We start from the raw sequence: 25,155 nt of genomic DNA, 5'->3' as shown, positions 1-25,155 counted from the left end.
GAAAGCCTTTAAAATAGGAACGAATCAGAGGCAGTGTAGCTCTTCCAGGGAGTGGCCAGTCTGATTCAAGCCCCTTTTAAGCTAACGCTTTTGTAAAGGCACTACACATTGTGAGCGTTTCTCTTAGCATGGATTTAAATTAAAAGCTTTAATCGATCTGATTTTCCTAGCATCATGGTGTTGTGTTTTTTGGTTTTTTTCTTTAAAGAAAGCTAGTGAAATAAAAGAGCTCCAAAACATGCCATTTAGAGAGGAACTGTTTAGAGAGCAGGTTTTTATTTAATAAACAGTGATCAATTGAATTGATTAACCATGAACACATTACATCAGGGTTTGTTGTTGCTTCTGCTGATAATTGCAGTTCATGTGCATGAGAATATTAAACGGCTGTTTGCAGGATCATTTTCATGCGCTTTTCATTTAACAGAATGGAGAAAACAACAACTGTTGACAGTGATTTTGGTTAGGACTCAAGTGCTGCAGACTGTGCCCTCAGGATGCCTGTGCAATAACTCTATCAATTGTGGCCATTTACTCTGCACTTCCAGACATTTCTGCAAAACTTACAGCTGTTTTTTTACTAATTTGCTTGGTAATTAGATCTTATCACACTGGCTCTATAGCTTTACATAAACTGTAAGCATTTGGAGCTGCCATGTACGACATTAAGAGCTGTCTGTGTTGGTTTGTGCTGCTCTGCAAAGACCGGGGTACTCTCAAAAAGCAGTAGAAATAGGGAAGCAGTTGTAACACATGAGTTCCTGCTGGCTTAAGAAGGTTTCCTCAAAGGAAAGGAGTCCCTTCACTTACATTAACCGCTGGAAGCCAAGCAGCATCGATGGGTTTCATCCTGCTGGATGCTGAACGCAAACAAGGAGCTCTGCTTCTGCCCCCTCCTTCGCCCTCCAGTGCGAATATTTGTTTCCAACAGGAGCTGAGGGCTTCAGTTAAGGTACTTTGTTGTTATAGGTATCTCATTGAAGTTAAGGAGAGCAATACCATGATACTGGGAGTTCACAGCCGAGAGGTGGTATGAATTGTAGCCAAATATATAGATAAAAAGGCAGTGAGTCCTTCTGTGGCAGCAAATCACCTTGAAATGGCTTCATGCAGTGATATGCATAGCATAATCTGGCAATTCTGAATCTAGTTGCCATTACTGGTAAAACAGCCTTACTTAGGAAGATCTCAAAGGAGAAAGTGCTCTGCCATAACTTCTCAGGTGCGTCCTGCTCAAATATCACAGCGTTTTTTGATGACAAAAACAAAAGATTAAAAAAAAAAAAGGTTATTCCGGTGCAAGCTTCCAATATGCAGTGAAGCAATTTTATTCTGTGGCTAAAGATGTCAGGGCCTCGAAGGTCTTTCCCAGGGCAATCTCTCAGCTGTGGTGGGGACAGAGCTTCTCTGTGGGTACGTGTGTACCGGCAGGACGGAGGCACACCACAGCTCAGAGCAGACAGGCAGAAATACTCCAGGAACTAGACGCACGCCATCTCAGAGCCTGATGCAGTATTGCCCACGTGAAGAAATTCTGCTGTTCGTTCTGGGCTGAACAGTGGTCGATCTCATTGTTTTGTTTTGCCACGTGGGTTTACTAAGAGCCATTTCCCAGCGCTGGCCCTGCAGCATGCAGTTCGTGGTGCCGAGTTGGGCAGCTGCAGGCCGAGAGAGGGCCACGTGTCCCTGATGACTGAGAGCCAGCAATGAATTCAAAGACTTCTTATTTTCAATTCACAATTTTGTTCTGCCAGTTCTACGCTCTCCCAGGGAAAGGCAGAATGTGGTTTGGTTTCAGGATTATTGTTTGCTGTCTGTAGATCACTTAAGTCACAATATGGTTTTCTGTTTTGTACTGCGTATTTCCCTTTGGGAGTATAAGATAAGCTGTATGTGCTGCAGGAAGGTGTCTTTGCCGATGTGAATGGAGAGAGGTAGCCTGTAACATCAGGGAAGGTCCAATAAATGACAACACTGCAAGGTTTGGAGGTCTAGAGTTCCGCCTAGTTAATGATGAATCTCAACTAACAGGACCCCAAAGAGAGTATGAATGCAATAGATGTCAGAATAAAGTATAAATCTTGAACTTTTTGTGTTTAAACAAATTATTACCAAGTTCTGTAAGAAAATCTCATGGAGGATGCAAAGATATTATGGGAAGAAGCAACATTTCCAGATGGACCTTGGTGGTTTTATCTGTCAGGTGATACTAGCAGATGTCATCATAAAGATGCTTCTACCGCTTGTAAAGGTAGTAGTAGTAATATAATAGCTATGGAGACTGTAACAGGTATGTGAGGAAACATCTATAAGGAGGGGGGATAACTTTTATTTGATAACTGATACAATTGGGAAAAAAGACATAAACTTTCAGTCACATAAACCCTACTTTCTTGAAATCTTCTGGAGTTCTTGAAGGTCACAGCTCAGGGATATACATGTCCTTCAGAATTCACCTTTGATAGCATAGTGAGACTTCTGAAAGGATACCATGGTTGTTTGTGTTTTGTGAAGTAGAACTTCTATACCCTTATATCAGTACTATGGGATACAGAGAGTGAAAAGCTTAGGGACCCCTTGTGCTGATCCCTTGAGGAGGAGTTTTGCCCTGACTCCCTGCTCACCAGGAAGGGTGCTGGTAAAAATGGTGATTTCATTAGAATTAGAGATGGGTGACCTTTTCTCCTCCACTGCTTCAAAAAAGTTGCTGTGATGTGTTTTATGCACTGTCTTCTCAATGAACATCATTACGGTATCTTAGTTTGTACTTACACCGAAAAAGATATCAAGGGCCCTTTTTAATTTGGAGGTAATGATTTGCTAATACAGGACAAGGGCTTCTTTCTCCTGAATGCTGCACAGAGCCATATGAGATGTAGATGTCCTGGGTCATTTGAATTGATGTGAGACATGTGCATGGAGCAGGACATGTTCCTATGGCTATAGTGCTCTGGTCTGAGCCTGGCACTTTAATCAGCTGTGCACACCTGCAGGTGGCTGCATGGCTCAAGCTCTGGTGGGGAAAGTGCTCTTTGTCCCATTATATGAGAGCATGCAGAGAGAGAATTTACTCCTCGGGTTCTGAAAGCTCTGTGTGAACTTCAATACGATGGTGCCAATTTTAATCAAAGAAATGTACTGTGGATATCACCTGCATTTTTATCCTGTTCTCTTTGACAGAAATAGAATTTAGTGCTGTGCTAGAGATAGAAAGGGCAGAAAAACTCACTCCTAGATTCATTTTGCTTGCTGTTATTCTACCATCATACTTACCTCTAAACATAATTATGGGCAAGACAAATGACATTTTTAGCTCTAGTCTTTAAAAACAAGAGTTAATTTTGGGCTTTGACCAGAACTATGTTAATTAGCCTCTACTCACTCTCTTTGTATGGAAGTACATCAGCCAGGACTTAGCATAGGTTGCCTTTCCTGTATCTTTGAGTAATGAAAGGACACGGCATGGCAACCAAATCAAGGGCTGCTGCATTAACAAGGCCACTTTTCTGCCCATTTATCATCTATTAGAGGTGCACTAGTTTGTAAAGTAACACCACCTTCAGCAGGGCCGCCAAGAATGGCTCCTCATTTATTTTCTGCATGGTTTAAGTTGGAGTTAGACCCACCTTGCAGCTCAGAGGTGACAGCCAGTAAGAAAAAGTACACTAATTGAGACATCTCAAGGGAGAAATAGAAGAAAACTGAAAAGGTAATTAGAATGAGAGGGTTTCAAGCTGGGTAAGTAAAATCGAATGGAGGTGCATATTAGGGGCTGTTACAGATGGGAAAGAAAGTACTTGGAGAATAAAAAAAAGAAAAATGAATATTAGAGAACAGAGCACCCTTTTCACACTTGAAGAATAGAGGAGAGAGATAAAAAATAATGTAAAAGTGGAGATACAGGCTGGGAAAAAAAAGCTCCGGAAATATGAAGGACATATTTAAATGTAAGAGAGAAAGAATAGGGAAAAATAATAGAGCAGATCAATTACTAGAGCTGTAGCCAAGGAAGGAGAAACTGTCAAATGAGTATTTCTGGAGCTGTGCAAAAGTCTCCTTCCTTTGTGGGGGATACAGAGGGTGTTTTGTCTGTGCTGGAGGGGTTTCTTTTGGGGGCTAATGCAAACTTTGCTGCAGTGTCAGTAGCCTAAATGGAGAGCTGGGATGAAGACTTACCTGGGCAGAAGTGGATTAATTAAATGTTATTTGGTGTAGCTTATAAGTAATTCCAGACCTTTTTCTTGTAGTTCGAAGTTTAGCCCCTCTCTTTTGCTTTAATTTACACGGTTAGGCACATGTTAAGTTGTGCATTTTCCCATACTGAGCATTCCCCTAGCTGGTGGAAAAGAATCACCTGGGCTACCCCAAGCCATTTCCATCTCATACACAGGAAACTGATGTCCAAATCCATTCCCTGCAAGAATGGGAGGCAACAACTGCTTTCCATTACGGTCACAGCTAATTGGGCGGGATTTCCCCTTTTGATCCCTTCTCAGAAGCAGAAGGCTGGAAGTGAAGATCATCTTCATTGGAGGTAGAGATGGTTTATGGTTTCCTCTGTGCATGAGACAGAAAGGTGGGACTCCAGAAACAAGGATGTCACAGATGAGTTATTAATTGAAGCAGTGATGGCCTGAAGAGCCAGTGGGCTGAGAGGATCGGAGCACATCTCTTTATCAGAAGGCAGTGCTGCACAAAGCTTCCTGAGTTAACTCTAAGTAAGAGAACAGTCCTTGCACCTTCAAATAAGCAGTTTAAAGGAAACCTGGAGGAGTTATGTGTCTGGATGTCGTTGTGGGACTGGATCAGTGGTGTTTGTTCTCATTAGAAGTTGTTTGTACAGAGTGACATCCAACATCCAACATAGTTATTAAGTTGTATCCTTGAAATTAATATTTGCTTACTGTGCAAATAGAATTCTCTGATCCAAGTGCAGTATTTGTGGTTTTAATTGTTAGTTTCACTATGGCATTTTTTCTGCTTGTTGTCTGCTGGATGAGCTTTGCTGATAAAACAGTCAGGAAAGCGGTTGCTTCTGCTGAAAACATTAAAACCTTTGAAGCTGCTAATAACACACGAGGACTTTCCAGCCACATGAAAGTTTTGTGCACTTGGCCATTTCACATCATTATAAAAATCTTTTGAGTGGCAAAAGTGTACATAAACAGTCAGGATAGATGTCCAAAGAAAGCAAATGTGGTTCTGCACCCCACCTTAATTACCTTAGTTATGGAAATACCCCAAATGTGTATTTCCAGGATAAAAAAATGAGTATCCACTTTTCTTTTTCAAGACACATTCAGCCTTCTGCATAAGAAAACAGCGGCAGGTTCAGTGGGTAGTGACAGTGCTCTTAGTACCGGGGTTTCAAAGATCACAAACTCGCTCTAAGGACTTGAAAAACAAAGAAAACCCTGTGACAGAGAATATTCTTCTTCATTCATCATTTGAAAGCCTGCCTCTAAAAGTGCTAAGAACAAATTATTTTCAATATGAGTTAGCCCCAGGGGAGTGGATAAAAGGGGCTTTTCTTTTCCAGCTGGTAATGAAACGTGCCCTGCAGAAGACCTTAGTGACTTGGATGGCAGTTCTGAGATTCCCTGAGACTCACTGAGCTTTTCTGATCCAGGGAACCAAAAGACAAAGATGTGTCACAGATCTGAATGAATGTGGGAGCTGGGTAGACAGTACTCATTCATCAGCTCTGTAAGGCTGGAAATCTCCTGAGGAAAGGTGGAAAACAGATTAATATCCCATCTCCGAGCTCCTGTAGGCTCTCCTCTGCTGAACTGTTCCAAGTAAGGAAAGTAACTTTCTTAGCTGGGACAGATGTGTCTCACTTCCACTCCACACAGAGTTACGCAGATGGTTTTCCTGAAAAGGGAACTAGTGAGGAGTTATACTTTTCTTTTTTTCTTCTTCTCTGTTTCTTTTTTTTCCTATGTGGTCTATTCTTCGGTGTTAAATTAGACTTTATCAGACCCACCTTCTGAGTTTCATATAGAAGACCGGGGATTTACAAAGTTGGCTTTCACTCCCTGGAAGGAAACACAGCCCTCTGTTGTCACCTACTTTAAAGAGAACCCTATTCTTTGCCTGGATATTTCCTCCTGGCACCAACTGATGGTATGCTTGCAAGCAACGAGAGTGTTAGCTCTAAGGAGAAGCATTAACCATGAAGGACTGGTTTTCGAATGAGGCAGTCCTAAATGCAGAAACCGCTTTCTCTCATGTCAGAAATGTTATTTTTCTGCTATGCTGCTCTAGGGTGGTCTCTGAGCTTCAGTCAGTGCATGGGATTCATTTGAATATACTCTCATTTCCTTCAGAATGAGGCCATCCAGTTAAACCAGTAATACAAATGTGGATGGCCATAAATATAAGGAAACCAATTTAAATTAGCTGCATTATTGATAATGACACCGAGTCACATGATTCTATCTTCAAAAATAATTACCTGGCTATGCTCACGAAAAAATCCAAATTGAAACAACATACTTCAGAATAAACTCAAAGCATTTCAACATTCAGTTATGATCCAATTTATATTTCATTATAAGGGAGTTACTAGATGAACTTCACTGTTCTTAGAGGAGGCATCTGCCTGGCAGGAACTGCAAACCTGTCACCAGACTGTCCCTGTTAACATTCATTTTGCATAAAATCTGCAGGCTACATTCATGAGAAGTACCCTATTTTCCAGTTCCTTCTTGCTACCTGTGTTTCTGGTAAGGAATCTCATCAGTTATTTCCTGATAGTTGGATTCTGCTTTCCATTTGGGTTTAATTTCTCGTCTATGATTAGTTATGGTATATGTATGAAATGTCTATGTTATGTTTAAGTATTTATTTTCTCCATGCAGTGTTATTATTGTCTCTGTCAGTGTCCGGATCTAGGCAGAGAAATGAGTTGAACAAGTGGAAAAGAGTGTCATGAAATATCCCCAAATGCTTCAGCAGAATTTCTAAACAGCCAGAGAGAACAGATAACACATGCCCTCCCTGACTTCACTGCTCATGGAGGGGAATACATGCAGTAAGAATCTGATATCCTTCAGCAGATAATCTCTGTGGTTTCTCATCACCTATCTGTTTTTTGAAATTAACTTGCCATTCAGAAAAAATACAGTTTAAGCATCATCATTAATTGGGCTGTTCAGCCTAACAGTAATTAGTAATACTGGGCACAACTGCCTGTCAGCCTGTTTGTTCCTAGGTAGCTGTGAAGAGCCTGCCGTAGCTTTTCTGCCTGTCTCTATTTTTTTATTTTTTTATTTTTTTTTTGAAGCAGTGGGAAAAACACCTGAATAATTCAGCAGGAACCTTTTACATTATGAAAAATATAATCAGCTGGCGAGGGTGAGGTATCTTATTTCTACAGGATGCTAACTCAAGTATTACAAGTGACTGCAAGATTAATGCCAAAGCGCAGTAGGTGTGGATACACATTTTCCTCATTGTTCAAGGCAGACTCACCCTGCACAGAAGGCTAAGAGAAGACCATGTATTCCTCACCATGCCTACCTAAGGCCATTTAATAATTTAAGCCCATTAATCGGTTAAGATGCAAACTTAGTGTTACTTGACTCACCACCGCCAAGTGTTTTCCCAGCCTAAATAAAAGATCTTAAAATACTGTCTTATGGCAAGGGAGCTGAGAGTATCACAGCTTTCCTCTTAAGAGGCTTCGTCTGTTATTGTGGGTGGGGGTTTAGCTATGCCAAAAGTGCTTAAGTAAACAACAATATCAGTACATCATAAGTAGATGTCTGAGAATATTAGCTGTTTATTTCACTGACATGCTCTGAAGAGTCTATGGGGGGCTCTTTCAAGAGTCAGGACCTCAATGTAATATACAAGCTTTGATTCTGATATTTCCCTTGATAACCGTGCTCTACCATATTGGGGTTGGAAGTCAGCAAAGGTTCATTGGCTGTTGTAATGCTCACTGTCACCAGTAATAAGTACAAAGGGCTTGCTTTAAAAGCTGGCTTATAAAACTTTAAGGAAACTTGGACTGCTTAAGTGAACTTCCACGGCTCTTCAGGGGCCGAGTGCACTTTGGTTGTCTACTTATATTAATTTCACAGAGTTTAAAGGGTCAAGCAATGCAGTTGGTGATGCTTATTAATTTATGAAACACAGAATCTTGCACTATCTTGCTTTGACCACTTTGGCTCTCCTTTTAGAAAATTTAATATACATTAAAGCTTGCTAGACAAGGGCGCCCTAAAGGATTAAGCCCAAAGTTCACAGCTGGACTAAAAGGTTCAAAGACGTTGTATCTGCAACACTGATTTGATTCCAAGTGACATTCAAACAATGGAACCAAATTGTAGATGTTTGAATGTGTAAGGAAACAGCAATTAGAGGAATACCACAGAAAGGCAAAGGATTAGGATTTATTTTCCTTAAAATGGTAACACTGATTGCAGTCTTGTTCTTTCTTTCGTGGGGGGATGTGTTTGATCACATCAGCTTTTGGGGTCAGTGGTTGTCAAGAAAGTATTTTGGTGTTACAATGAAGCTTGCCAAGCTCTAAACGTTCATGCAGTCTGAGTGACTTCACAGGATATATTTGACTGTTGTGGCAATGCTGAACTGAGTTCTGGGTAGGAAAATATTAGCCAGAAGGGAAGAGGAGAAGAGAAATGGATAGCCACTAAAGTAACAGGATTAGGATTTGGAAACCTGAGATAATCCTATTCAGGCGTATTTCGGCATTCTGTTTACTTGCCTTTGAATTGCTTTGGTGTCTTGTCCAGGGGAGATAATTCCAGAAGTCATTCACATCCAGGCTGCAAATTCGATACTGCATTCAGGTGACAAATGGAGTGTGATTGCAAAGCTGCCCAGAAAATTGGAAATCAAATTGGCTGTGATAGTTGGTCTATGTGGTCTCCTTTTGGAATCAACAAGAGGGAGAAGAAAATGAAGGGCAGGAAAATGAAGTGTGTCCTACTGTACAGAAGATGAGTTTATTTAGCCAGAGCTGGTAAAGGGGAAAGCAAATTTCACATTATGTCAGCTCTGATTCCTCAGGCCTTAGGGGACACTCACCTTGTGGAAGCAGTTGTACTTCACTGGAAATTTTCCGTTGCAAAGAGAGGCTCTAAACCCAGTAAGGGAGCTGCAGCGTTGAGGGCAGTTTACATTACAGCTGGACCCAAACAACTTGAGATAAGATTGAGGGCCCCTGTTGTGTGTCACATGCTGGGAGAAGGTCTGTGGCTGAAGAGGATTCATAGATTTCATGAGCAAACGAGGAAAGGCAAAACAGCTGGGAAGAATTCTCTGTGCTCCACAATACCTAGTTTACAGCTGGAGAACAAAACACTCATGTCCAGGAGCTCAGCAGCCTTACCATGCGATTTATACCATTTAAACAGAGAGAACAATGCAGAAAATCCCACAGGACAGATGAGAAAGGGGTTTCTGCTGAATCCCCTCTATCATTTTTTTTGCATTTGCTTGCCCACAAAAAAATATTTTTCTTATAGAATGACCTCTGAGATTGTATTCTATGGGGTATCTGGCTTAGAATGTACTGCAACCTTTTTTTTTTTTTTAATTGATCGGATCAGTCTTGAACACTCAAAGAAAAATCTGCCTGCTCTGAATATCGCCTGAGGATTTAGAAAGGTCTTTCTTGGAAACAGAAGGATGAGATGAAACAATCATCTGTAAAGCACGGTGAGAGAGGAAAAGAATAAAGGAAGGAGTTATGTTTGACTTGTCTTCTTCCAAGAGAGGACCTTTTGTTTTTGGAGTAGACCTCAGCTGTGGGAGATGTTGTGGGCAACGCTCTTGGCAGTTTTAAGATGCAGATTTATCATGGCGCCAATACCAACGCAGGCCGTGGACTTTGAGAAGTAGCTCTGTGTGGAGGTATAATTGTCTTCCCAGTGCTCCACTAGTGCTGATTATTTTGTTGCGTGAAGGAGCTGTAAAATGCTGCAACTGCCACTCACTCTGTTAGGAACTGAAGAGCTGGCTCTCTGAGATCGGAAATGAGTGACTGCTGAGAGGTCCTTGTGCTGCTCCTGTGTTTCATTAGAAGTTGTTTCAAAACAGGTGGAATTTTTCTACTGCTCTGGTAACCTGTAAACCACAGCCATTTCTATGCTTGGCAACTTGATTTGCAGTAAGACTACATTATTTACCACTTGAGATGTATGAGAAAGCTTTCTAACGACAGGTGTCAATCAAATACATGTTTGCTTTCTCCCACCTGAGCAGAAACAACACTACAATTTCAGCCGTATCATTAATAAACAAGGAGCGAATGGATTGGAGAACAATGAAAAACCTATGATCACTCATTCTGAAAGGGATGATTGTCAGTCACACCTCGATGGCATCTGCCCGCAGATATAATGAAGAGAGATTATCATTGCTGTAAATGGCTGCTGCAGCTCTGGTCAGCAAATAATGATGACGGTGTCTCAGTGATCAGACCTGCCGCCCAGGGACCAACAGTGCTAAGTGGTGTCTCAGTGGTATTTTGGGCCCTCATTTATGTAATGGCAATAGAAAACTAGATGGAAGGTGCCTTTATTTTTTATAACATTAATTTCGTGCCATTTTCTGCACTTATAAACTGAAAACTCAGTTATGACCAAAGCCAGCTTACTCGTGCTCTGATGACTGAGAAGAAACAGTGGAAGACCCTTGAAGTGGAGACCTTGTCTTGGTATGACACACCTATGTAAAACGTGGCTCTGTAAGTATCCTCCAGTGCCTCTTTTGAATCCTGACAGGGGAAGGGGAGAGAGCCACTATCTGTGCCCTGTGTACGTGTAGAAAACAAAAATTTTCTTAGTGTTCTAGTGCCTCTGATCAGGTTGGACTGTTCCTGCAAGTGACTGACGGGGCTTGTATGCAGAATCCCTCTGTGCCTGTCCTTCCCTGCCTTAACTTATGACTGCAGTTAAAGGCGATTGAAAAGTGTAGATAAATGGCATCATCTGGACCAGCCCAGTTCTGCTGGTGCATAGATAAAGTGAGGAGGAATGGGACATCGAGGCATGTTTCTCTTTTATGAATCCAATCAAGCATCCCCAGAGCGGCCTTGTTTAGCTGGCTGTTGCACCATCCTGAGTAGGATGGCTTGGGAAGTGGACTGAAAAGTATAAAAGGTGCCCTAGCAAGAAAAGCTTCTGTCTTTTATATCCTCTTAACAGCCTTAAATTTCTGCTGTGTTTACAGGTAACACAATGCAGCGTTAATACATTACACCTGTCTGATGTAAGAGGAGGTAAAACATTCTGAATTTTGCTTTGGATTTCTTGCATTACATGGGAAGCATATTCCATCCTGCTCAGTCCAGAACAAAGAGCTAAATCTTGCTGAAATGATCAGTCCCCAGGGCCTTGAGGCTATTCCCTCTGATGTACATATAAAAGTCAGTCATACCAGCTGCAGACGAAATCGTAGATGAAATCTTACTAATTAATTGCATGAACTTTGTTTCTGCCTGGTTTGAGATTCTCTCAGCCTTGCATAAATATCTGGGCACCCATACTGTACACCTCAACAAGGCTGTTGATTTTCCAAGGAGGACTATCAATTTTTGCTCCTCAAGTAGCCACACAATTACTTCTGCTCACACGGTCTCACAGTAACAAAATGGTTTCTGAAAAGTGGTTTTGTTTGCACGTGATTGAAAAGTCACCCTTTGTTGTTCTGCCAAGTTAGGCACTGATTCAGGTTTATGACCATATCATTAATATTTTAGTACCGCATCAGTAACTGCTTGCTATTAATATGCAGTGAAACAGTGATATAAAAAGAGAGATGTTCCCACTCATTTGGCAGAATTTGCATTACAGCTGGATGAAATTTATAACACGTCTTCTGCAACCTACTGGTCTGAACTCCTGTTATTAATTTCTGCTGTGTTTATTTCTCCTTTATGTTCACTTTGGGCAATATTCTATCAAGTTCCCTGGCAGGCACAACAGTGGATATAGCTAATTTCAGCTGACTGCAGGAGGACTTTGTAGAAAGTGAATTCTGAATTAGCACTAGTATTTGCAGCAAAAATCTCCCCCTGAGAAGTCTATTCCCCTCAGCCTAGCATCAGCAGCGCTTAAGTTCATGTGAATAGCCCTATTGACTTCAGGTGGGCAGCTGTTTAATTACCTTCCTGAATCGAGGCCAGGACCAGGAAACAAGCCCCCAGCAGACGAGCTGGGTGCCTAGTCTAAGTGCTTGTCTCCTGAAAGCTGAGCTCCTGTGAGTGACCCGTGGATTGTTTGAGCAGGTAATTTGGCAAGTACTTTTCGGTTAAGAATAAATTTGAGGAAATCATTATTTGATGCACAGAGAGGTGAAATTTGTGCAGCGTATTTTTCACGATGAGGCAGCTATTGCCCAGATTTATTCAGCCTGCCTGCCTCTTCCTGTTTCAATGCTCCCAGAAATCTCATTTTTCCCCACGTGTTATTTAGGAGCTCTGAACTGACAAGACTCTTGCCTTTCTACTGGGAGAGTGGTGTGCTGTACGCAGCATGCTGTACGCGGGTGGAGGAGGATAAAGGATGACATACTACTCTGTACGCTACAACTATTTTTTTTTCAGATCTGCATCTGCTCTTGTCCCTCTTCTGTTCTCAGATCACTCTTTGGCTTCCCTTAGGAATCCAGCTGTGTCATCACATTGTGTGGCATCCTAATATTTCATACTAAGCTGTAAGCCAATTAGGAATGACTACTTACCATGCTGAATCATAGGAAGAGAAAAGGATAATGTGTCCTTCATATAACGAACCACCTCTTTTTTTGGCAAGACAGATAACCTACACGTTATATTTATAAGCCCTATGGCTTTTCGCTATACCCAATTAGGATGCAGCTTCCTTTCACACTGCTGCAGTATTTTAAGGGACTTGTTTACAGATGGATGCTTACTGAAAGTGCTGACCTGCTGCCATTATACCTCACGCCACCTTTCATCTTCAGAGACTGAAGCACTGGACAAAACTTGATGTTGTAATCACCTTTAACTGGATGGGAACATGGATACAACAGAATATAAATACCTTGTCCTGAGTTCCCAAATGAAGTGGTGACCCTGGATCAGGGTGTAAACGTTATTACAAGCCATCCAGGTTTGAGGGAGATGTTGATTAAAGTCAAACTGTAAAATAAAGCACGTTACATCTAGAAGGAAGATGGATGAGGCAGTGGTGTGGGTATTTGCCTGAGGTAGTGAAGAGGCACTTGGAGGATTGGTGTATTTGGGAGTGTGTGAAATGTTTAGTAATGAGCATCAAAGAGAAAGATATTAAAATTTATTTCCCATGCTGAAGTAATTAATGGGCTATTAATGCCAGGTGTCGAAGCTGCCTGGAGGTCTGGGATAAATAGCATTACAGCAGAAGATGCAAAATATGATTTAGGAATAAATGGAAGGATCTTAGTTCTGCAGAGCACTTAGCGTGCCCCCCTTCCTTAAACTGCTCTTTCTTTTCCTAAGTTGCTAAGAAGCTACTGATAGCATTTATTGTCTGGGAAGAGAAACACTCCTTTGCGTTTGTCTTTGGATCCTAGTGGTGTTGCAAACTGAAGGCTCCCATGACCTGTGCCTGACCCCTGCATCTTTCATATCTTGTCTAATCTCATTAGGCTTCACTGCAACGCATGCAGGGCAGCACCCTCACACTGCAGAGGCCGCTGCACCACCACCCTCAGGCAGTGGGTTTTACATACAAAGTCACGTTAAGGACTGCATTCAAATAGCAGCCCTGGCTGTGGATACATCCAAGCAGAAAGGACGGCCTCAGATTCAGCTTCTCAAAAGCATCTTGCAAACCAAGTCCAGTCATTTTTGTTGTTTCTACTGCTAACGGCTACCAATAGAGATTGTAGTTAAACTAGGGGAGCCTCAGGGCTAAGACTTCTTCAGCAAGATCTGGCCATTTGTTATTAGGGTTCAATTTGTTGCTTCACTGATCACATCCCCTTGCTTTCCCTCCCAAATACCTCTGGGACAAACACGTTTTCCCTCAACCTGCCAGGAAAGCAGTGGGGAGTCACAGCACCGACAGCTGTGGCTGAAAGCATAGATGCCAGCAGCTGTGGGCCATCAGGGAGGTCCTGCCCTGCTTTTAAGTGTAAGTGATCCCACCTGTGCTCAGCAAGTTCGAGGGCTCAGATCGTTGTGGTGTGTTCTGGTAGAAAGAGCTAAGGAAGTTAAGGTGTAAAAGTTTCTCCAAGAAGAGGACAAGAGCTTAAGGTACTTTTCTCATTAAGGGGAATCCTTGGGAAGCTGAAGGGAAGTTAGTTCTGCTGAAAAGGTTTTGCATTTTATCTGAAGTAATGCTTCCTTTATAAATGATGTGGTTTTGAAACCTTTTGGCCTTCAAGAGAAAATGGTCTGTTTAGGAGCTGTAGCTTTTTGTGTAATTCAAAAATGTCTCAGTTAATCACTGCTAAGGGCCTTGTTGGTCTCTGTCACAAATTTCTTTTTTTTTTTTTTTTTTTAAGTGCAGCACATATATAATTCATGTAGCTCTTCTCTTTGTAGATAAGGACTCATCTCAAATGTCAGAGTGGGAGAGGGGGAAAAGGATACCTGACCCAGAGGGCAGGAATATTGAATGCGCTGGTGTTGGACTTGACGTTTCCCTAGAATTCACTGAGATAGCATCCATCTCAGGGAACCCTACTTATATAGCTACAGAGCTGTTGCATTTCATATGTATTTCCAAAGGAATTTCATAGTAATTGAGCATTAAATGATGTCGACTAATCATAAAGCGTTACCATTTCCATTAAAAATTATAAATGTGCTTCAACAGAACAGAATATACCAGAATCATAGCACCATCTCTATTAGTCTTTATGCTATACTTGTCATTGACGGCCTTTACTGTATTATTTTTAGACAGTGTTCATAATTTTCTCAGCTGAACAAATGAAGATTTGTGAGCGAAGGAAAGCACTGACTGGATTATGTGGTGCCATTGATTTTTATTCTCCTTGTTTCACAGAACATGCTTAAGAATCATGCTGACCCTGCGATGGGCCTTCATGGAGCTTGGAGGAGCTGGTGTGACTTGGATGGCAGCAGCGTGTGCTGTTCTGCTGTACGAGAAATCCTGTCTTGAAAGAAGGAGATGTCAGAGCTGCCCTTGGCATGAAGCTGCTGCGTGTCCAGGTAGGAGCCATGCTGTGTGGGCTTGGGGGTCTTTGTGCACTTCAGGTTGGAGTAACCGTACAAATCAATTCCTGCAAAAGTGCAAATCTGCATCTTTTTCCATAGCACTTCTTTCTCAGAAAGATGATGGCAAATATTGATGTTTCCCTCCTATAGATAATGGCTATTGAAGTATCTTCCCACATAGCCTCTCTTTGCTGGGGCTTGCAAAGCTTTTCAAGCTTGAAGAGCAAAACCTTAAGTGAACAATGACTTTTCTTTCGCCTGGTTTGTGTGGAATGTTGTGCATTAAAATTTCCTGTAAGATAGATTTGCTGTAAAACACTTCATAAAATAGAAAAAGAGTAAGATTTGAAAATTTGAAAGCTGGTATTTATTTGCAGATTTTTTTCTCAATTCTATTAATTATTTCAGTCCTCTCAAGGCAGCTCCCAAGAGTTACAGGTTCATGGCAGAAATGATCTACAGAACACTGCTGTTCCATTTTATTGCCATTAAAGAATAATAAGGAGAACTGCTAACAGAAGTTATGGAAAGACTAATTACTTTTCAGTATATTCTTGTGGCTTATATGAAATGATATGTGTGGGCTCCAAATACAGCACTTCCTATCCTTTGCTGATTCAATCAGGTCTGGTATGGCATAGTATTTAGTTTTTGAGTGCCTGTATCTTCTATTGGATCTCGATGCATCATCTGACTCAGATTAGCTATTTGGCTGTTTAATTAGCAGTCTTTATGGTGGCCTGTTTGTCTCTCTTGTGTTACATCTAGAAACATAGCCCCATGGGAAGATATCCAGGAATGCCTAAGACCTTTGTAAAAAGTACTAGCTCCCGTTTGGGTACCAGGAAGAAGTGAACAAATCCTCTGAGATCAATCTATAAGATTTTGGGAATTCTGTGATTTTAAGTATAAAGAAAGAGCACTACAACTACACTACAGAGGGAAGTACCTGACTAGTTAAAATGAAAGGAGAACACATTTGAAAGCTGTCTTCTAAGAACAAAAGAGTACCCCTTCCCTCTGTGCTCAGTCTTAGTTTGAATAAAGCAATTTTTAAGTTTTCCCATGCACCAGAACTCACCAAATGTAATATATGGGTATTTCTGACAATGCAAGTAAGTTCAGGTACCAAAGGAGCCATACCCTTGCCTTTATTATTTATGAATGCAGGCACTGCGCATGCAGCTCCTGCTTGTTCTGAAAGCAGTAACTGGCCTGTGTGTTCAGGTTTGTCTATGAAGGGATAGAAATTACACACTTTCACTTCACAGACGAAACTTTTAACATAGCCGTGATAGAAATGAGCTCCTGGGGACTTGCAGGATGCTACCTTTGCTCTGTGAGACTGTGTGATGGCAAAGCCAGCTATCAGCTGTTAATCCCAATGCGTCGTACAAGACACTTTCTATCTCCTCCTGCAATGTTAATGCAGCTGGAATTCCATAAATCAAATCTCAGCAGTAAAAAGGTTAATAAGTTTACACTATCTAATTGAAAGCCATATTGGTGATTAAAAGGATTTTATATATCAGTTTTCTGGGTCACCAGCTAATTATTTTTGGTGGCCTGTAATAAAACATAGCACCATAGGCAGATAGAGGCTGTAATCACATAATATATGGTAAAATGCATTTACATTTATTTCAGATGAAGTTGCCTATGCCAGCTTGTTGAATGGTCTTTGAGGTCTTTCTTCCCTAGTTCAGGGACAGTGGAAGAGCTGCATGTTCCGCATGCTTGGTTCAGCTGGTACAGTTACTGTGTTGATTTTTGGGGTCTGGAGCTTCTTCTCCAGAGCTAAGCCCAAGGGAACCAGCTGTTACCTGTGATGGAGAAGTTCTGCTGAGGCACTGGGAATCAGATTGCTATTATAATTCATTTTAATGCATTCTGCATGTCCTAATCATTTATTGGAACAAGAACTTCTGTAACAGGGACATGGCTAGCAAGAGAGAGAGACGATTGATAATTCTTGCATAGAAAGGATAGCTAAAAAAACCTGTTCAAGGGGCACACGTGTGCACAAGGGATTGGGAATGCAAAGTTAGAGGGGAAAAAGGGAACTCCAGGCACGCACTGAAATTTCTACAATTCTAATAGGCTGAAATACCCCTTAGAGTTAAACACCCAGACACAGGGACATTTCAAACTCAGACCTCTGTTTTGCAGGTTGTGCTTTTTAGCATGCTTGTCTGATTGAGAAGGAGCTAAGGGTGAGGGCAGATGCTGGGTGTGCCCGTGGGTTTGCAGGGTGGTGCTGCTGCACAGGGTGTGAATGTGCACAAGTAGCTCACAGGCTCCTTCCCCAGCCCCTGGAGCCTCCCTAGGTCCTGTGCGAGGCAGCACTACCCCTGTGACTGTAAAACAGTCTGCTGCTGATCTCAGTTGTTCTGCCTGTTACACAAGGGGCAAATCACATCTGGTGAACAAGGGTGCAGTGAGGTTGGGTATGTCCCTCCCATGAGCGAGGCAGGGGTTGAGATGTGATCAGCAAAAATGGTACCAGAGTGCACATCACTGCTGGACAACACTTGCAGAGCCACCTGGGGAAGAGGACCTACTATGGCAAATACATTTTTCTAATATTACATAGATTGGCTACAACTTTTTCATTGGGTAATTATTAATCCTTAAACGGCCTTTGCATGGAAACAATGCCATGAAGTTATACTGCAGTGAGTGAAGGTTTAAGGCATTTGTCATTAAGATTATTTTCTTGTCATGTTCTCCTGTATCTAAATAAGAGCTCGTCCATACCAAAAATAACACTTTTATTTAAGTACTTAAGTGTTTCCTAGCAAGATAGCTAAGGGGATATTCAGTTTTAAACATAAGCTGGGGAGGTTAAAAGGAGAATGGCAGTTGTGTGAGTAATGGCGTGTGAGTCAGCTGCTGAACTTGACATTGCAACCTCTGTGTCACCACCGAGCCAGGAGGCATTTGTGTGACAGTTTGAGGGTAAAGAAATAAAAAAATATATATAAACTGGCAGTTTCCACTGGTAGAAGGGCGTATCTGAGATTTCTGAACAAAGGCTGAGAAGGTGGAAAGTTAAGCAGTAGTAGTGTGGATGAGGAAGGAGCGGGGCTGTGTGTTTCCTAGGTGGATGTGATGCATCAGGTGTGTTCGCCCGAAGCTCAGAGGAACAGCAAGCTGGCTGAGAGCTGGGCTGCTGGTGGGGCTGCTGGGCCCTTGCTGAGTGAGCCCCTCACCCAACGCTCTTCGTGGCTTTCCTTGGGTACATTTACTTGAACAATTTGGGTTTAAGAAGGAGCCAAATATCACACTCGCAATCTGCTGTTGCTGCAGAATTTCTCGCCTTCCTGTCACATTGTTCAGTCTCTCTTTGGAGAACTTTTTGTCACCAGATCGGTAATAATGCAGTTGTTACTTTTTTGCACGTAATCAGCAGCAGAAAGCGTGCAGTCTCATTTCAACATCTAGATGCTTGAAGACAACTTTGTTAATGGATCATTAACCAAGGGAAATGGATCATGAGGTGCTTCAGACAAGGCCTAGTGGCACGATAGTGCTTGGGAAGAAATGGATAGCACAGTGGGAAAGAATTTCTGCCCCTCATGCTGCTAACCAAGTTCTTCTTAATAATAACATCATAGTGATATTTAAACAGAAGGAAATAATGTGTTCTCCATAAGCATTGCTGTTCTATAGCACTGTTAGATATATCAACAAAAAGAAATTTGAGCAGCTGCTGGGTGCAGTTCATTCCTTGGGATGTGTATTTAATGGTAGACTCCGGATAGAGTTTCTACCTTCTGTGGTAGCATAGGCAAGACAGGGAAGGGCTCTGAGCGCTGCTCTGAATGCGCACTAGAACCAGAGGTCAGGACCACAGTGCGGCCTCCAGTACTCCTTGTCCCTGAAATCCTTTCACTTCACGCCTTATTGCATAAGTTCAGTATGCTTTCCAGCTAAAGCTCTCCTGAGCACTTAGCTCTTTAAACTCCCTACTCAGCAGGTGGCTTATTTAAATGTGGCTGTTGTGCTGGCTAGTGGCCAGAAGTGAGTGGCTCGGTGTGTGAACTGCGGTGATTGGGTCTAGTTCTGCTCATGTCTATGCCAGCAAAATCCTCCTGGCTCCAGCAGGGTTGTGCAGGGTACAAGTGAGTGCAGTGTAGGGCTGTCTGCTCAACTGCTTGTCAAATAAATCTATGGCCAATCATTTGCATTATGTCAGCTAAACATTTGCCTAGCACTCTAGCATGTGTGAGGCAATGAGGAATTCTGGATTGTTTGAAATGAAAACCATCGTTGTCAGCTCTCGCTTAACCAAGAAGCGTCTCTTCCGTAGTGTGTAAATAACTTATTTTGTAACCCCTGGCCTTGAAGAGGAAATGTAAAGTTTCTCTAAGCATTCGGTACAGATAGGGACGTTAGCTGCTTAACTGATTCTTCAGAATTCAGATCTTATGGCAGAACAAGTGAGAGGGAGGGAGGGAAAGCACATGGTTTAAATTAAATATATGGAAAATAACTGCTAATGAAAGAAATATATTTTAAAAGTAAGCAAGCCTGTTTTATCTGCCTCTCCATTAAGTGTGTCAGGAAAGGGCCTTTACAGCTAGGTGGTAATTAGAGAGGAAAAAGCAGTGCTGGCAGAACAGTCAATCTATCACATCCTGCAAAGCCTAAATGTTACTGCAATTAAACAAGTTAGTAGGGGAAAAACTTGACAAGCAAGTTTTATCATTGAATCATCTTGGTGGCAAAGCACACGGGGTGCTCTTGTTAGATTCCCTCATGCAACAGCAAAGATTTAAATTATAAACCCATGAAAGCACATTTGGACTGAAGTGACTATTTTCTTTCCCAGCCTACCCAGGCGCGTGGAAGATTAGAATGCTAAAAATAAAACAACCTTTCCCACCTCCCCCTTCCTCACCCCTCCAAAGTCAAATCTGTCCAGGTTGACTGCTCCATTAAATTCAAGAACAAAAAGTTATAAATTGAACATACGGAGAGCAGTGCCTTTTCTTAAAGTGATGTTTCCTCGCCTTAATGGATTTAGCTATGGCAGGGAGTCAGAGAGAAGCTGTCTTAACTAAATCTTTGACTGATTATGCATTTTTTTTTCTATTCATACAAGATAGATTCATCATTCCAATTTGTCAAGTTGGCGAAGTTCCAATTAATTACACCAGGAAAAGCTCAAGCTGCATTAGGCCTCTGTCAGGCCTAATCTAGTGCCTCATTTACTGGAGCCCCAAATGAAGAGATATCAGAGGTGGTGTTCCTCTTGGTACTTAATTTGATGAATGCCCTAGCAGCACGAGTGGTGGCAGAGGTGTATATGTGTGTGTCTCTTCATCAGCCACCTCTGCTGAAGTCGTCATGCTTTCTCTACTAATTTGAGGGCTCATCTGTATACTGGATGTTTTTTTGGAAGGCCTATTCTTCATAGATATGCCAAAAGGCTTTTTCTGTGCGTGCATGTGTCTGGGTGGGTTTCCAGATATGCTGGGCCTGATTCTGAACTCAGTTATGTGATGAGACTGGATTCGAGGCCTTAAATGGAAATGTAAAACAGTACCAGTTAGGTTGGGTGCTATAAAGGATCATACACATACATACTGTACCAGCATGCTGAATGAGTCAATGCAGGTACAGACAGACTTCCTGACAATGCACCGGTGGCTTACTGTTGAATATATACATCCAGGACTCATTCTTAAATATTTTATAGTAAAGTCACTGTGGACCAAGAACATATGTTTCTTTTCTGCAGCACTTTATGTACGAGTTATTCAGCATAAGGTGCCAGAATGCCAATATGTTTAGCTTACTTTTGGCTTTTAACCACTGCTGTGATTAAAGATGTAACTGCAGCAATGCTGTCACTTTGCACGTAAGTTTAGGTGTCTCAGAAAGGATGCAGAATTAGCCAAGAGTAAAGTAGCTGTGTACTTTGGCTGAGTATAAGGCTGAAAGCCTTCATTTGCCAGCAGTTACCATGCTGGGATTCTGAGTTTATTTTCCACTGACTGTATTTGAGGTACTGGTGTGTGCAATGATGATTTTTAATGGCAGCTATCAGACATGCATATGGTACTCAGTAAGGGGCAGTACTCCAAACAATGCAGGAGAAAATTGATGCACTGATGGCTGGAGTATGACAAGTCCTCTGCAGACAGTTTGGACCACAACTGGTGCCCACTTTGGGAAGGGAAGCTTCAGACCTGAAGGTTTTTGTCTACTAATGCATCAAATTTTCATCTGCAGTTAGTGTGTCAAAATGCAATAAGACTACGTGGGTACAGTTGTGTTGGAGCAGAGATAGCAACCTAACTTTTTTTCTTAGATGTGATTTTGGAAGTATTCCTCATTTGTTTCACAGAAAAATCAAGTTAAATTAAAACCAGCATGGGAAATCGGTGAAGATGGGGATGAACTACAGTTGTAATGCTGTCTTGTGACTCTTCACAAGAAGGCTATTGCTGGTCATATACATTAGAGGTTGGTTCTTATATGTTCTGCTTAACCATATGTTTCTTTTCTGCGGTACCTTATGTATGAATTATTTAGCATAAGGTGCCAGAATGCCAATATGTTTAGCTTATTTGTGTTTTTTAGCCTTATGTTTTATGTTAAACAGGTTGTTTAAACTCACCTGTTGAGCTTGAAATAACTAAGAGCCTTCATATGGCCAGTAAAGGCAGATCTCGGAGGATTATTTAAGCTCCTGTGGTTTTCAAGTCTCCAGTCTGGGCATTTGGTTATTGCATTTGTACTGTATTGCATGGCTGACTGTTTTTTCACCCAACAGTTCTTTTACATATGTTGGTATTTGGTATTTGTCTTTGGTTTGCAAGTTTGTTGGGGTGTTTTATGAGTGCTTTCAATGTATATTAATGCCAGTGGGCTCCTGAGGCTGTCCTGAGCTTTCAATTGCATTGCACCTCCTGTAGGTAGAAATTAGCTGGTTATTTTTCATATGGACAGCCAATATGGTACTGGAGTGGTGCTCTATCCTTTAGAGAAAAGAGAAGTGTGTTTGTATGTCTACCGAAGAGAAGCAAGGTTGGAGGCCCGATGGATGTGTTCATGGGCTCTCTTCTCATTGTGTATTGATTTACCTAGTGGCTTAACAGAGATGCGTCCCTGGAGCTCTGTCTGACCCACATCATTTCAAATGAAAACTAACTGGCCACAAAAAGGAATGTACACAACATGCTACCAAATGCACAAAGGTCTATATGTGCCTCTGTTGTGGGCACCAAAACAGGATCTATTCACTGCTTAAGTCCCACTTAACCTTTCAAAATAGAGCTTACACAGTGCAATGATCACACTCAGTGGCTTAAAGACTCTGACTTCTGTCTGACTCTTTTAGACAAGACAGAAGTGATCTCTTACAGATGCAGGCAGTCTTGAAAAGCCCATAATCCAGCAGAAGCTTGTTTTTGTAAGGACATGATCCAGAGACTGGAACAGTTCTTCCTCATGTTCTTGGCGAGATTTCATCTGCATCCAAAGCTGAATTCAAACTCTGCAGTAGTTTGGGTCATCACACTAGCATCTATCTCTGGGGAATGATTATAGATGATGAGTTATTACCTTTAAACAAAGGGTAATTAATGCTTCCCGCTCTGACTTTAATTAATGAAAGGTTTTCCTGATGGGGGGGACAAGGAAGATATTGTATCAGTAATACCCCTTTGGGAATTATTGGCAGAAAGTCTACAGTTAATAATTTGGAGTAACAAATAAATGTGGGTAACTTGTAATATAAGTGTAGAAAAAGAGGTGTCAAATTATTCATTATGAATTATTCTGCCAGTTCTAATAATAACCCAGCTGTTGAGGACAAAAAGAAAGCTAGATCCGTCACTAGATCCGTCTGTACAGTCAGACCCTTTTGCAGTAATTCTATCCCTTTCAAGTGAAAAAATATAAACTTCCTCTGGGAACAGAAAATTAGATAAAACAAGAAGAATGGGATCTCTGCTCCAAATCTTTTTTTTAAACTTAATGTACACTAATGGATAATAAAACACGGTTGATTAACGAATGACTGGTACACCAACTGGCTGAAAAAAACACATTTTTTGGCAGTCAGCGCTTGCAAAATCCATAGGTTAAAGACATTCAACCTCTTTCACTGCTCCCAATGTGGTCAGATGCCCTCATCTGTGTAGAAGCCTTTTTATGAAGAAGGGAAGACTTTGGTGCATGTGCATGTATACGTATGTGGATATATTTACACAGACAGTGCCAATGACATCTTTATGCAGATCTGGGGTCTCTGTTTAGGTGTAGTACCTGAAGGAACTTGTTCGAATGACAAAAATAACATCAAGCAACAGGAGTGCAGGTGTGGGACTTGAAAGAGATCAGTCCCATTCCTGGAGCACCCACAAGTTGCCATCTGACTGCAGACAGGTTCTAGCTCTTCCCTTTAAGCTTTTTGTTTTCCCTTCCTCAAAGATGGGGGTGAAACTTTGCCCATTAATAGTTGCAGGCTGCTTTCTTTCCTTGTTGATAATGACAAGCGTAGCTGGTGCTTTCTCCTAAAGGGTGCTGTAATTAATACCTATATATCAACCTCAATGTCATTCATGAAGAATGCCCTCCTGAGCTACCAAAGTAACGTGGAAATGAGAAGTCTGTTAACCCTTCTGGATAATGGGAACTTTGTCCTAAACCATCTCAAGGCACCAAAGGAGATTTCACTCAGTGTTGCTAACTTTTAAGATACAGTTGACACACCTTAAGCCAAGGCAGTACCCTGTGAGTTGAGAGGAAATAATTAGAAGATTTCTGTAGGGCTTTGTCGTGTTTGAATATGTTGTCTTTAAATATACAGGAAAATATCTCTGTCATGTGATGCTTGGTGGTTAGGCTTAACATTCTCATGTCAAAGGGTCTGAAAATGTTAATACTTTACTGATGAACCCTTTTCTAAAATATTAATAAACTCACCTGGCAACCTGTATATCATCCCCATTCTCTGTCTTGCACACTGTGTTCACAGCTGATTAAAATGTGAGTTGTCCAGGGCAGGACCCGTGCATTCAGCGCTGGCTTGCTTGCTGGTACTATTATAAATAATTAAGATAATTATCCAGTGTATTTATGACAACTGACTGCTTTGGGCTGGCTTCTCTGAGGACTCCTGTCATCAATGAAAATTCTGCAGATGGAGGGGTTTGCAGGCTCTGGTGCCAGAGATGGATTACCTAGAAGCTTTCAGAGCTATACAGTGCAACTCCATTTGCCTCCTCATACTCTATGGACTTAATAAGAAACTGTAATTTTACAGTGTGAGTAAATGGGTGAGAGACATCAACAGCAGGAGTGAGAGAGAGGCATTGTCTTTTGCGATGCCAAATCCCAGAATATTAAGAGTTTGCCAAAGGCGTTTCAGAGATAAGTTTCCTATCTTCATCAATAATTTAATACATTCCCAACTCTCCGAGTAGCTCAGAATAAGAGCTGAAGGCATGGATGTCAGAAGGCAGAGTGACTCCCAATTAGTCAGGTAGAGCACTTTCTTGTTGACTCAGCCAGGGCAAGGGTGTCCGTAAAACCCAGGCTTATGTCCTTATAGACTCCTTAATATTTTTTTCCTTTTTTTTTTTTTTGCTTTTTTCTTTAAATCTATGGTAATTTGTAAGAATGAGCGGGCAGTCCAGTGGGCAATCCACTGGGGTACTCATTAGTGCCACTGAAAAAACACATGGACGTAAGTGTAAGTTGGTGGATACAGCTGCTAACAGGAAAAGGGTTGGAGAGTCAGGACCATACTACATGTGAGTGAGACCCAGAAAAAGGTGTACGCTTTTAAAAGCTATTGGGAACAGTGACATGGCTTTGGGATGTTGTCAGCCAAGGAGTGTTTGCAGCAATGCCTTCTAAATTGGTGCTGCTTGTTTTGAAAGCCTTGCCATGTATACATGGAGTTATGAGGAAGTGATGATATTTTGGTCCTTGATTAGAACGTTTTTGTTGTCGTGTAGAAAATTGCT

The 25,155-nt window shown here is 41.6% G+C and overlaps 1 protein-coding gene across 8 annotated transcripts in view; it reads left to right on the top strand.

The window, feature by feature from the left end:
* Positions 1 to 25,155, top strand: part of FAM169B (family with sequence similarity 169 member B) — a 266,727-nt gene that overhangs the window by 113,318 nt on the left and 128,254 nt on the right. For all 8 annotated transcript variants that reach the window (XR_005862587.2, XR_005862590.2, XR_005862585.2 and 5 more), the window contains exon 10: positions 14,997 to 15,163. The gene's annotated coding sequence lies outside the window, so the exon portion shown is untranslated. The remainder of the gene's footprint in view (positions 1 to 14,996; positions 15,164 to 25,155) is intronic.

Source organism: Gallus gallus, chromosome 10, assembly GCF_016699485.2.
Source record: "Gallus gallus isolate bGalGal1 chromosome 10, bGalGal1.mat.broiler.GRCg7b, whole genome shotgun sequence".
Lineage (NCBI taxonomy): Eukaryota > Metazoa > Chordata > Aves > Galliformes > Phasianidae > Gallus > Gallus gallus.
Note: the sequence above shows the minus strand (reverse complement) of the source record. Positions and strands in the feature narration are given on the sequence as shown.